General features: G+C 44.4%; 1 non-coding gene across 1 annotated transcript; it reads right to left on the bottom strand.

Annotated features, from left to right (window-relative positions):
- Positions 1–10,051: 10,051 nt before the first annotated feature.
- LOC121829906 (small nucleolar RNA SNORA40) lies at positions 10,052–10,176 on the bottom strand. The gene has a single exon (XR_006072959.2). It is a non-coding gene; the product is annotated as a small nucleolar RNA SNORA40 (small nucleolar RNA).
- Between the last annotated feature and the right edge of the window lie 206 nt (positions 10,177–10,382).

Here is a 10,382-nt window from a genome sequence, read left to right as displayed (position 1 = left end):
TTCCTCCCAAACAAGTTGGTCGCTGTGGTAGACAATAATACCAGTTGTCAAGTTCGCAGGATCCAGAATCACTCAGTAGACAAACCTCTAGGGGCGTCTGTGAGGGGGTTTGGAGACTGGGTGGAGTGTGAGGACCCTCCGCCTTAAATGTGGGTAGCAGCATCCATAGGCTGGGTATCCAGAACTGAGTAACATAGAGAAGAAGCAGAAAACCAGCATTTATTGTCTGAAAATACAATGTGAGCTGCCTCACATTCCTATACTTCCTCACCGTCAACCTCCCTCTCCCCTTCCCTCCCCCTCCCTCCCTCTCCTCCTTCCCCCCTCCCTCCCCCTGTTGCTCTTGTCAGGTAATTTGTTGTAGCAATAATAAAAGTCACCAGTCTAATTCACTCATCATCTTCAGCATTGAGGGTTCTTTCAGCAGGGTAAAATTCACTGTGGGTATCCACCCTGGTCATGGTAGAATGTTGAAATGACATCTCTGACCTCCCTAGAGCTCAGTAGCATCTTTACCCAACCTCAGATATGTCAACCGAAGTGTCTTCGGTCGGGCGGTGAAGGACCACACTGCTTCGGGGGAAGTCATCTGCAGAGGAGAGGAAGAATCTTTGTAAGCTTCACATCTTCTTTAATGCACCAGGCTGTTGCAAATCATCTTCCAACTCACCAATAACAAACAGGGAGGATGTCAGTCATGAATGAATGGTCAAAATTCCACGGCGGTGCAAGGATTCTACTTCTTACCTGTGTTTAGTCTGCCGTCAATGGAGGCAATTATGTGAGTCTTGTAGGGCGTCTGTTTGTGGGTTATACACAGCACAGGGATTGGGCTACTCTTTGGAGTCTTCATTCACTGTTTAAATTTACTTGATTTCACTCACTCCCAACTGTGTACTTGTAAGTAAACAGTTGTTAGGTTAATTACTGGCAGCAAACTGTGAGACTCCGACTTAATATTGTCTAACGTGTTTGGAGGTCAAGGGATGATGCTCAAACCTCTGATTAATGTGATTTCAGAATCAGACAACTTCATTGTCTGGACTGGGACAAAATTAGATGAAGACAAGCTCTCTGGTTCCACTAAGGAAGCTGCCCAAGTCTGGTTGTACAGACAAGCCTTGCTATGTGGAACAGTGAAGGTTCATCCTGGGAACGCACACCAGGAAGACAGATCTTGTTTTCTCAGGAAACCGGACAGAAGCTGACTTCTACCAGCTCCAGAGAGGAGTGCAAGCATGCAGAGCCACGCTGTGTTCCGAGCTGTGGCTGGCAATGGGCAGATGCAGCCAGGAATAAAGGTCTTGTAAAAATCTGGTTGGGAGGCCTGGATCGATTTTCTCTGAACTTCCCTCAACTCTTATATCCCTGGAGCTGTTAGACTCAACTAGACCAAAGCTCGAAGGAGAGCGGGAGGGCGGTGGAGGTGGTGGTGGGTAGGTGAGTGGGTGTCCTGCCCCTTTCGTCCTCTGCATCAAGTACAGTGTCTGGCATGGGGGAGAGCCGCCCCCACCCCCACCCCCGCTGGGCTAAACTCAAGGGATCCTGACTAGGTCCCAGCAGAAGGCAAAGTGACTCTGTGCAAAGATACCTGGACGGATGCCGGAGCCCCTCCCCGCCCTCTTCTTTTCTTCATTGCCCTCCCTGATCACTCAGTGAATGCCATCGCAGGACTGAGTGCTTTTGCATCAGAGGGTAATTTATTGCCATCAGCGTTGCCCTTGATCTTGCTAAGAAGCAAGAGGAGAGAAAGGGAACAAGGTGGGCAGAGTGGCTGTGAGTTGGAGCAGCTGCGGAGGACTCAGGCTTCCCAGGACACTGAGAGCAAGCCTCAGGCAGGGCGACAGGCAGAGGGAGGCAGTGCACGAGGGCAGCTTTCGGCAGGCTGCAGTTTGTCCTCTGCAGCTTCCGGCTAGTAAACATATTCCAGCAGGAGACCCTGTCTTGCCCTCTAGTCCATATTTTATTGTTGTCTGCTTCATCTGCTGAGGACATGGAGCTTCTGATTGGCTCCTTGAGGAATGCTTCCGAGCCCTTCTGAGTCTAGGTGCTTTGGAGCCCCCTACCATACCCAAGGCTAGACATTCCTCCAGCTTGCCTTTAGATGGGGTTGAATGATGGCCCACACTTAGTGGGTCTGTTTTTCTGCCTATGTGCTCCAAGTGATGACTGTCCTGTTCAGACTTTGTTTTGTTTGATGAATGAAGATTTGGACCGTGTTGTTCTTTCCTGTCACTACCTCAAAGACTTTAATCAAAGGCTATTTGGAAATAATGCCAGCTAATTAGTGTTTATGATGCAACTGGAGTGACTCTCCCTTGGTGCTTTAAACCTTCCCCCTGAAACCCAAACACACCACACTCAGGCATTAATTGTCAAGAAAGATGAAAAGTCTACCAGTCTACCAGTTGCTGGGTGGAGGCCTCCTGAAGATAGAGGTAGCAGGACCCCACAGGCTGGTGCAGGCGGGCTTGTAGCTGCAGATCCATTGCTCCCAAGCATGCTGTGCATTGAGAGTTGGCGGGTGACGCATCTGATATCTAGCAAGCTCATTAGCCAGAACACTAAACCCTTGGCTGAGCTGCATAGTCTCTTCATCCTAGTCATGGAAACAACCATCTAAAAACCAGACTCCCTTTTTTGAACCAGAATTTTCAAGAAAAAGGTGTTTCCAAGGCATATTTTCTTTTCCTACGTTTTTGTATTTGTTCATATTTTTATAAAGGGCTCTCTCTCTTTTTTATCCAGACTGCATATTTATTTAGCATCTATTGTGTTTAAAAAAACAGTAGATATAAACACATGAATCCTACCAAGAAAGGAGGAACAGTCTAGAATTAGAAATGTGGGAGACAATGACAATAACATCAGGGGTTTTGGCAGTTGTTTATGTCAATAACATGGAGAGGGACGATGAGGAGGAACCAGGCTCTATACCAATAACCGCGGGGAAGACAAGGAAGCATGTGGGCACTGGGAAACATTCAGGTGTAGCCAGCTCAAAACCTGGCTTGGACGCAGATCAAAATTACAGGGCTAACATGGCATCCTCTATATCCACAAAGAATATGGGCCAACCTGTTCAGTGGATCCCGATGCTGGAGATACATGGTGCTAAACTTTGCATTTGCTGTTTTTGCTTCACACACATGTCTATGACAAAGTTTACTCTATAATTAGACACAATAAGATTACCAATAATCAAGAATGATTAAAATAATATACTGCAATACAAGTTTTCTAAAAATCCCACAGTTATTTCTTTCTTTGGGGTTTTATATTTAATATTTTGGACTGCATATACTACCAGGTAACCGGAACCTCAGAAGTAAAGCCATAGCCTAGGGGAGACCCCTGCACCCACCATCTACATATTTGTAGAAGCAGTGAGCCTGCCTCTTCTGCCTGGCTAGCTAACACAATCTGCCCAGTTTGGGGAATGATGTTTTTCACTTAACATTTCCCCTAACACGAGTCCACCCAGTGCTGATATGAATTTGTCTCAACATTACTTGTTATCTACTTGGTACATAAGCATCTTGTCACCCCTCCTGAGTTCAACACGAATCAACTGATCTAGAGCTTTGATATTGTCATATGTCGTGATTTACACAGAAGTCAAAATGACTCTCCCTCAATTATCAACAAAAGCAAGAATTTGTAAGTAAATTAATAATTGAAGTGAAGTACAAGGATTCACTTAAAGCCTTTAAAGAGAACCAATTGTTTTAATGCCTCTTTAAGCTTGGTAAGTATTTAATTCCAAATACACGAGAATTTTATTATTTTTTTCTCAAGAGATACACGCTGTATATAAATATCAGTCTGTTCCACTATTTGAACTCCTTGATTATGTTAAACTCCATTTCTTAAGCAGTTCTACGACTGAGCTGTTTTAAGCTGGAGAGATGGCTCAGTGGTTCAGAGCACTTGTTACTCTTGCAGAGGACCCAGATTTGATTCCCAGCACCCACATGACTGCTCACAATCATCTCTAACTCCAGATCCAGAGGACTGGATGTGCTCTTTCGGCCTCTGTGAGCACCAACCGTGCATGTGGTACACATACATACATTCAGGCAAAACACCATACACATAAAATAATAAAATCAATAAATCTTTAAAAGAAGATGTTTTAAGCCAGGTGTGGCGGCACATGCCTGTCAATCCGAACAGCCAGGAGGCAGATGCAGGAGGTTCATAAGTTCAGTGCTAGATGAGACTAAATAACAAATTCCAGGGAAGTCTTGGATATATAATAAATTTAAGAACAGCCTGTGATACACAGAAAGATCCTGTTTCAGAAAAATAAATTGTATCAAGCAGTGTAAGCTGAGCCCATTTTAGGCTTTGTATTGAAGTACTGTATTAATATCAATAGAATGGCTCAAATGAAGATCTTTTGGTTGGTAGAATTACTCAGGTTTTCTAAGACCTCAAACCCTTTGAGAATCTGACGGCAGACATGGATGGATGACCCATCAGTGTGTATGAACGCAGGATCCACGTGCTGCTTTAAATGATTTCTGAAGCCCCAGGAGCCCAACACAATACTTGAACAAATTCTTGGACCAAAGAGGGGGCATCTGCTTCCTTTGGGTGGAGCCGTGAAGCTTGGAAGAATTCTCCACACATGGCTCAGGTGACGAGCCAGATCATGACAAAAACTGAGAAAGCGTGTCTGTAAACTTTATAAAATATATTAAGTAGATTCAATTAGTGATCTCAAGAGAAGTTTTAGTGGTCAACTGTTAGTCATATATGTATGGGATATACATCGGGGATACATCTAAGTAGGATATATATGGGATACACATGTGGAATGTGGGAAAATACATAAAATTATATATGCACATTTTTCCAAAGTGCTTTTTAGGTTTCCCCTGTGCTCTAATAATCAAAATCAAAAGTATTTTTGAAAAGCTACATGCTTTATCTAATATACATGGAGCAGTCCGCAGTCCATGTCTTTGTCATATTTTAAAACTTAACAACTTGGATGTGGACGAGCCAGTTTTCTAGACATTTTTCACCTCATCTCTGAGTAGTTCTGTTCACAGTAAAGATCTTCATTTTCACTTAGAGCTTTGACATTTGTGAAGTTCAAATACACATGGGAAGAGACCAAAGGAAATGCCAAAGTATGACCAACTACTTGGCAGGCTGAAAGGTTGGAGCCTTCTGGGAGATTTCTGCTGTCTGGTGATTGGAAGTATAAAGTGAGACCCTACTACAGCCGTCCCTCAGTGTGCTTGGGTGACTGACCCCAGGGCCACACAGATACTAAACTCTGAGGACACACAATGACAGTGTTTTCAGAGACCTCCATGCATTTCCTTATGCATTTACATAATCTCTGGGTGACAACAATGACTAATACTACATAAATACAACGTAAGTTATATCATTAAGCAGACAGTTACAAGAAAAACGCCTGCCCGTACATGTTCTTACAGATGCTATAGTTTTCAAAAAATATTTTAATGGTATTTTTATGTTGTTGAGGAAAAGAAAATGTAATTTCAAAGTTTTTTATTTAATAGATTGAAGCGTAATAAAATTCTGCTTAGTTTCAAGTCTTAGTGTACAAATTACACTTATCCCTTAGTCAACTGATGTCAGGTCTGTGATACTAGACCCCGAGGCCACAGAGTTCTCTGCGGCGTCTCTGGAAACCCAAGGAGCAGGTGATACTTCAGGGTGTTCCTGCCTAGACGTGAGGGAAAGTAAAGGGAGGCAATAGGCCCAGTCTTCAGACCCTAAAGGGTGAAACACCACTGTCCCTTCGCAGCCTTCAGCTCCACAGCCTGGGCTCCCGCAGGCCGTCTCCCTAGCTGCGGGGTAGACTACGCTGCCTGGGGCCTGTCTTTTCGTCTCTTTCTACTCTTCATTTCCACACAGCAGTGGCATAGCTGTGTGCACAGGCCAGCATGTCAGCCTTGGTAGTGTGCGTCTTTCCCATTTGGAAGGCATAGTCCTCCCACACCCCATCAGGGAACTTTGATGCCACCAATCTGCTAATTAAGCACCTAAAAGAGGGGGTTTGCATTTGCACACAGTTGTCGGGACAAGTGAAAGTTTCCCAGATAAGCTTTTCTTGTCAGAAAGGCCTGCTTTGAGCCTCAGAAACAGTGGCCCTTTTCCAAGAAGAATCTGTCCAAGACAGAGACATGCTAGACCGCATCTAGGCTCTGGTTTCCGAGGGGAAGGCAGGGGTGGGGGTATGTGGGATGACTTTTAGGATTATAAAAACTGAAAATTAACAAAGCCAACATGGGATGATACATCTTTAAATACTGTGTGCTATAGCCGGACTCTAAATGAGATGCCTAGATGCTACAGCCTGAGCAAAGGACCCCACCAAGATGGTCACACCAAAGCACACTCCCCCACTCTCCCACTCGGAATGACAGTCTGAATTCACCTCCTCCTGCAAGGCATGTGCAGAGATGTCTTGGTACATGGAAAGAGGTGGTACATCTGGTGACTTGAAAGGGATATTCCAGTTTTACCTGATCCCCTTGGAATGCTTGGTTTGGAGACCTCTGCCTGAGAACTCAGCTGCTCACAGGTGCAGGCTGTCTGGTCCACAGCTCCAAACGAGCAACCTTGCTCAGCCAGCATCAATTTCCAGCCCCGTGAAGGAGCCACCTTGACTGTCTGGTATTGCTGAGATGCTAGGTGACCACAGTCCAGCTGACATTGAATTATCTCCATGGAGTCATGTCCAGCTGACCTTAGTTTACCTGCCACCGGAGGCCTCAGGACCCCACCCTGGCCTACCATAGAGCAGAGGAATACTGAAATGGTCAGGCACCATGTCTGGTTGTTTTTCTTGAAGTTTACAGAACTAACCACACGTCTGCTGTGTTGGTGCTTCTGTTTCCAGACATGACACAGTTGGGCGGAGGGGTGACCCGGCTCAGTGGTCTCAGTCAACTCCAGAAACCTCCAGTGGTGTGAGACCACAAGGTCAAATGCCTGTGGGCTGACTTGGCCTCTTACCTCAGCCCCGTTGCCTCTTCTGATTCTTGGGGCTTTTCTGAGCTCTTGTCAGGGGATCACTGAGTAGTACCTGGCTCAGAAAGATTTACCACCCTTTGACTGGAGTTGCTGATCGACTTAGCCTTATGGTGATGTGCCCCCAACACAGTCACACACAGCCTTAGAGGGAGGAGGCACATCGAAGGAACGGTCTGTGTTGAGCCCGATTTTGGAGGGCACTTGTACGAGGCAGGAGGGATGTGGCCAAGAACATTCATAATCAAGAAGACTGGGATGCGGGGGTGCTGCCAGTACAAGGTGAGCCAAGGCTCATGACAGCGCCAAGAAGGATGTCACTAAAGACTTTTGAAGAGTAGTTTGGAGTAAGCCCCATGGGGGTACATTCAGTATTTGTGCTTTAGGCAAGCCTGTGGTCATGGTAAGAGAGGAAAAGGTCAATGCAGAACTATCCTGTGCCAATATACACCCGGCCCCCCATTGACAAGGCGTGACATTGATCTAAGTATCTTCACTTTGCATGCACATGCCCCTGCGGGTGATATTAAATGCATTGATTCATTCGGCTGCAGTAAACATTTCACAATGTGTAAGGTTCTAAAGCCATCACAGTCCATACATTACGTGTGTGTGAGCTTTGTGACTTGCACTACCGTCAAGCTGTGGACAAAACAGCTCAAACAAATTAAATAGATCACTAGGAGGACATTCAACCCCCAAATAATTGAATAGCAGGTTGGTTAACCCCATTAAATAAAATTTAGTTTGGGTATGGAATTTGCTCTGTTTTCTGATATTTTTTGGTGTGTTGTAAGGGCTGAATTATAAGAAATTGAGTGGGATTTATGTTTGATGAAATAATCCATGTTTCAGTTTTTTTCTCTGTTGCTATCACTGAATACCTGTGATGGGTGGTGTGTAAAGAAAGGATGTTTATATTTACTTAGGGTTCTAGAACAAGGAGGTTGGAGAGAATGTCCCTTGTAAGGGCCTGGAGTTACCTGAACTCCTAGTGGGCAGCAGAAGGGCACATGAGCACATTTGGAAAGACAAAATGGAGCGCTCTTCTAGTCCCAAGACAGTGAGAATTCCCAGGAGAAAAGCAGGAATCTCTTTTAATGGCCGAATCATTTCTTAACGACTTTACTTCCCAACAAACCATATTATCAAAGACAAATGACTCTGGAGGAGGCCCCTAGTGATGTGCTGGGGCTCCAGATATTGGAAGTAGCAGAAACTGGAGGGCTGCAGCATCCAGATATCCTTGCTGAAAGAACCTGTGTACTGTGGGGTGCTCCCCTCTGAACCCCAGATTAGGCACAGACCACACCCAAACACCAATTTCTATACACAAACCAAACACAAAGAGATCCTGTAGTAAGCAAGGCAAAGAGACAACATGGCTGAATCTGAATTGGGAAGAAACAGCAGCAAATAGCTTGCAAGTGTTAATTTTAAGAGGGGAAAAGGGGTGGTCTGTGTTAGAATGAGCTAGGGCATGTTGGTAAGCTCTGATTGGGTATTTTAATTAGGTGAGTCAAAATAATCAATTTTTATAGTTAGACTTTGATGTTTTGATAGTTGGACCTTGGTGATGAATCTCAGGAATGAGTCAGGCATAACAAAGTGGTCAAACAAGGGACTAGACCTTGGTGGCTAGCTTTAGGAGTGTAACTTAATGCTTTAGGAAGGGGGAGAGAAGGGAAAAGGACAAAACCTGTTGGCTCCATGTTGGCCATGCTCAGGCCTGTGTTTGCCATGCTTTGGCTGCTAGAGCCCTTCACTTGCTCTTCTGCAGCAGCCGTACCTTCAGTGGTGCTGACCCTCCCATCAAGAGTCACCTTATATACTTTGGAGATCAGTGCTCTGTCAGATGTGGGGTTGGTGAAGGTCTTTTCCCATTCTGTAGGCTGTCTTTTTGTCTTATTGACCATGTCTTTTGCCCTACAAAAACTTCTCATTTTCAAGAGGTCCCATTTATTAATTGTTGTGCTCAGTATCTGTGCTGCTGGGGTTATATTTAGGAAATGGTCTCCTATGCCAATGCATTCAAGAGTACTTCCTACTTTCTCCTCTATTAAGTTTAGTGTAACTGGATTTATGTTGAGATATATGCTTAACTATGTTCATAGCAGCACTATTCGTAATAACCAGAACCTGGGAACAACCTAGATGCCCCTCAACTGAATAATGGGTTAAGAAAATGTGGTACATATACACAATGGAGTACTACTCAGCAGAGAAAAACAATGACAGCATGAAATTTGTAGACAAATAGATGGAACTAGAAAATATCATCCTGAGTGAGGTAACCCAAACCCAGAAGGACAAACATGGTATATAATCACTCATAAGTGGATACTAGATATAAAGCAAAGAACAATCAGACTGCAACCCACAGAACCCAGGAGGCTATATAGCAGGAGGGACCCTAGGATGACTGTGGCTTGTAGTAAGTTTTGGTTTTACTCAATTACTGGGCAAGCCCCAATGAAACATTTCACTATTAGGATAAGAATTTATACTGTAGCAAGCTGATAATAGAAAAATAAATAAATAAACAAATAAAAAAGAAAATATTTTTTAAAAGTAAAAAAAAAAAAAGAGTCACCCTAGGCAAACGAAGACAGTGATGGAGATGATTTCTGTTTGGAAATTACCTTGTCTGACATTTCCAGGGGCTGAGGGAGTTGTTGGTGTGATTTGGGTGAATTTCCTAGTGCTGGCTAAGGATTTTGTTTCCTTGGGTTTTTTCACCGTGTCTGTTCACTTTACTGTGTGTATCCCAGCTTCTAATATTCACTACAATTTCTTCAAGGACTGAAAAACTCACATTCAAGTACCTTTCTTGGCCTGGAAGTTAGCATTTTATATTTCTGGGTATAGAAGTATTGTATGGATCACCAGAGTTTCAGAGTGTGGGATCCTGTGAATGGTGGTGGTGGTGGTGGTGGTGGTGTGTGTGTGTGTGTGCGTGCATGCGTGCGTGCGTGCGTGCGTGCGTGCGTGCGTGCGTGTGTGTGTGTGTGTGTGTGTGTGTGTGTGTGTGTGTTATAGTCCTCATGTGCATAAAAACTCATACTGAACAATAAGCTCTGGGTTGTAAAAGAGGATTAATCTTTGCATCTGTCTTTCTTGCCTCTGTCTACCAGTTGAACAGAACACACACACGCCATCCTGCCTAGCTCTTGTGGATGGAAATTCTTATACTCTCAGATGCACTGAAGATTTTCTGGAGAAAGTGAAGGCCTGTTGAGCATCACTAGCTGTGAGTGTTAGTGATGGTGTTGTGGAAGTTGAGGATTTGAAGAAGTGCTGCCTAACTTTCTGCTACTGTAATAAATCTTTGGGATACATCAACCTAAGAAGGGAACAGTTCT

Source organism: Peromyscus maniculatus, chromosome 5 (genome assembly GCF_049852395.1).
Source record: "Peromyscus maniculatus bairdii isolate BWxNUB_F1_BW_parent chromosome 5, HU_Pman_BW_mat_3.1, whole genome shotgun sequence".
NCBI lineage: Eukaryota > Metazoa > Chordata > Mammalia > Rodentia > Cricetidae > Peromyscus > Peromyscus maniculatus.
This window is presented reverse-complemented; position numbering and strand designations above follow the sequence as displayed.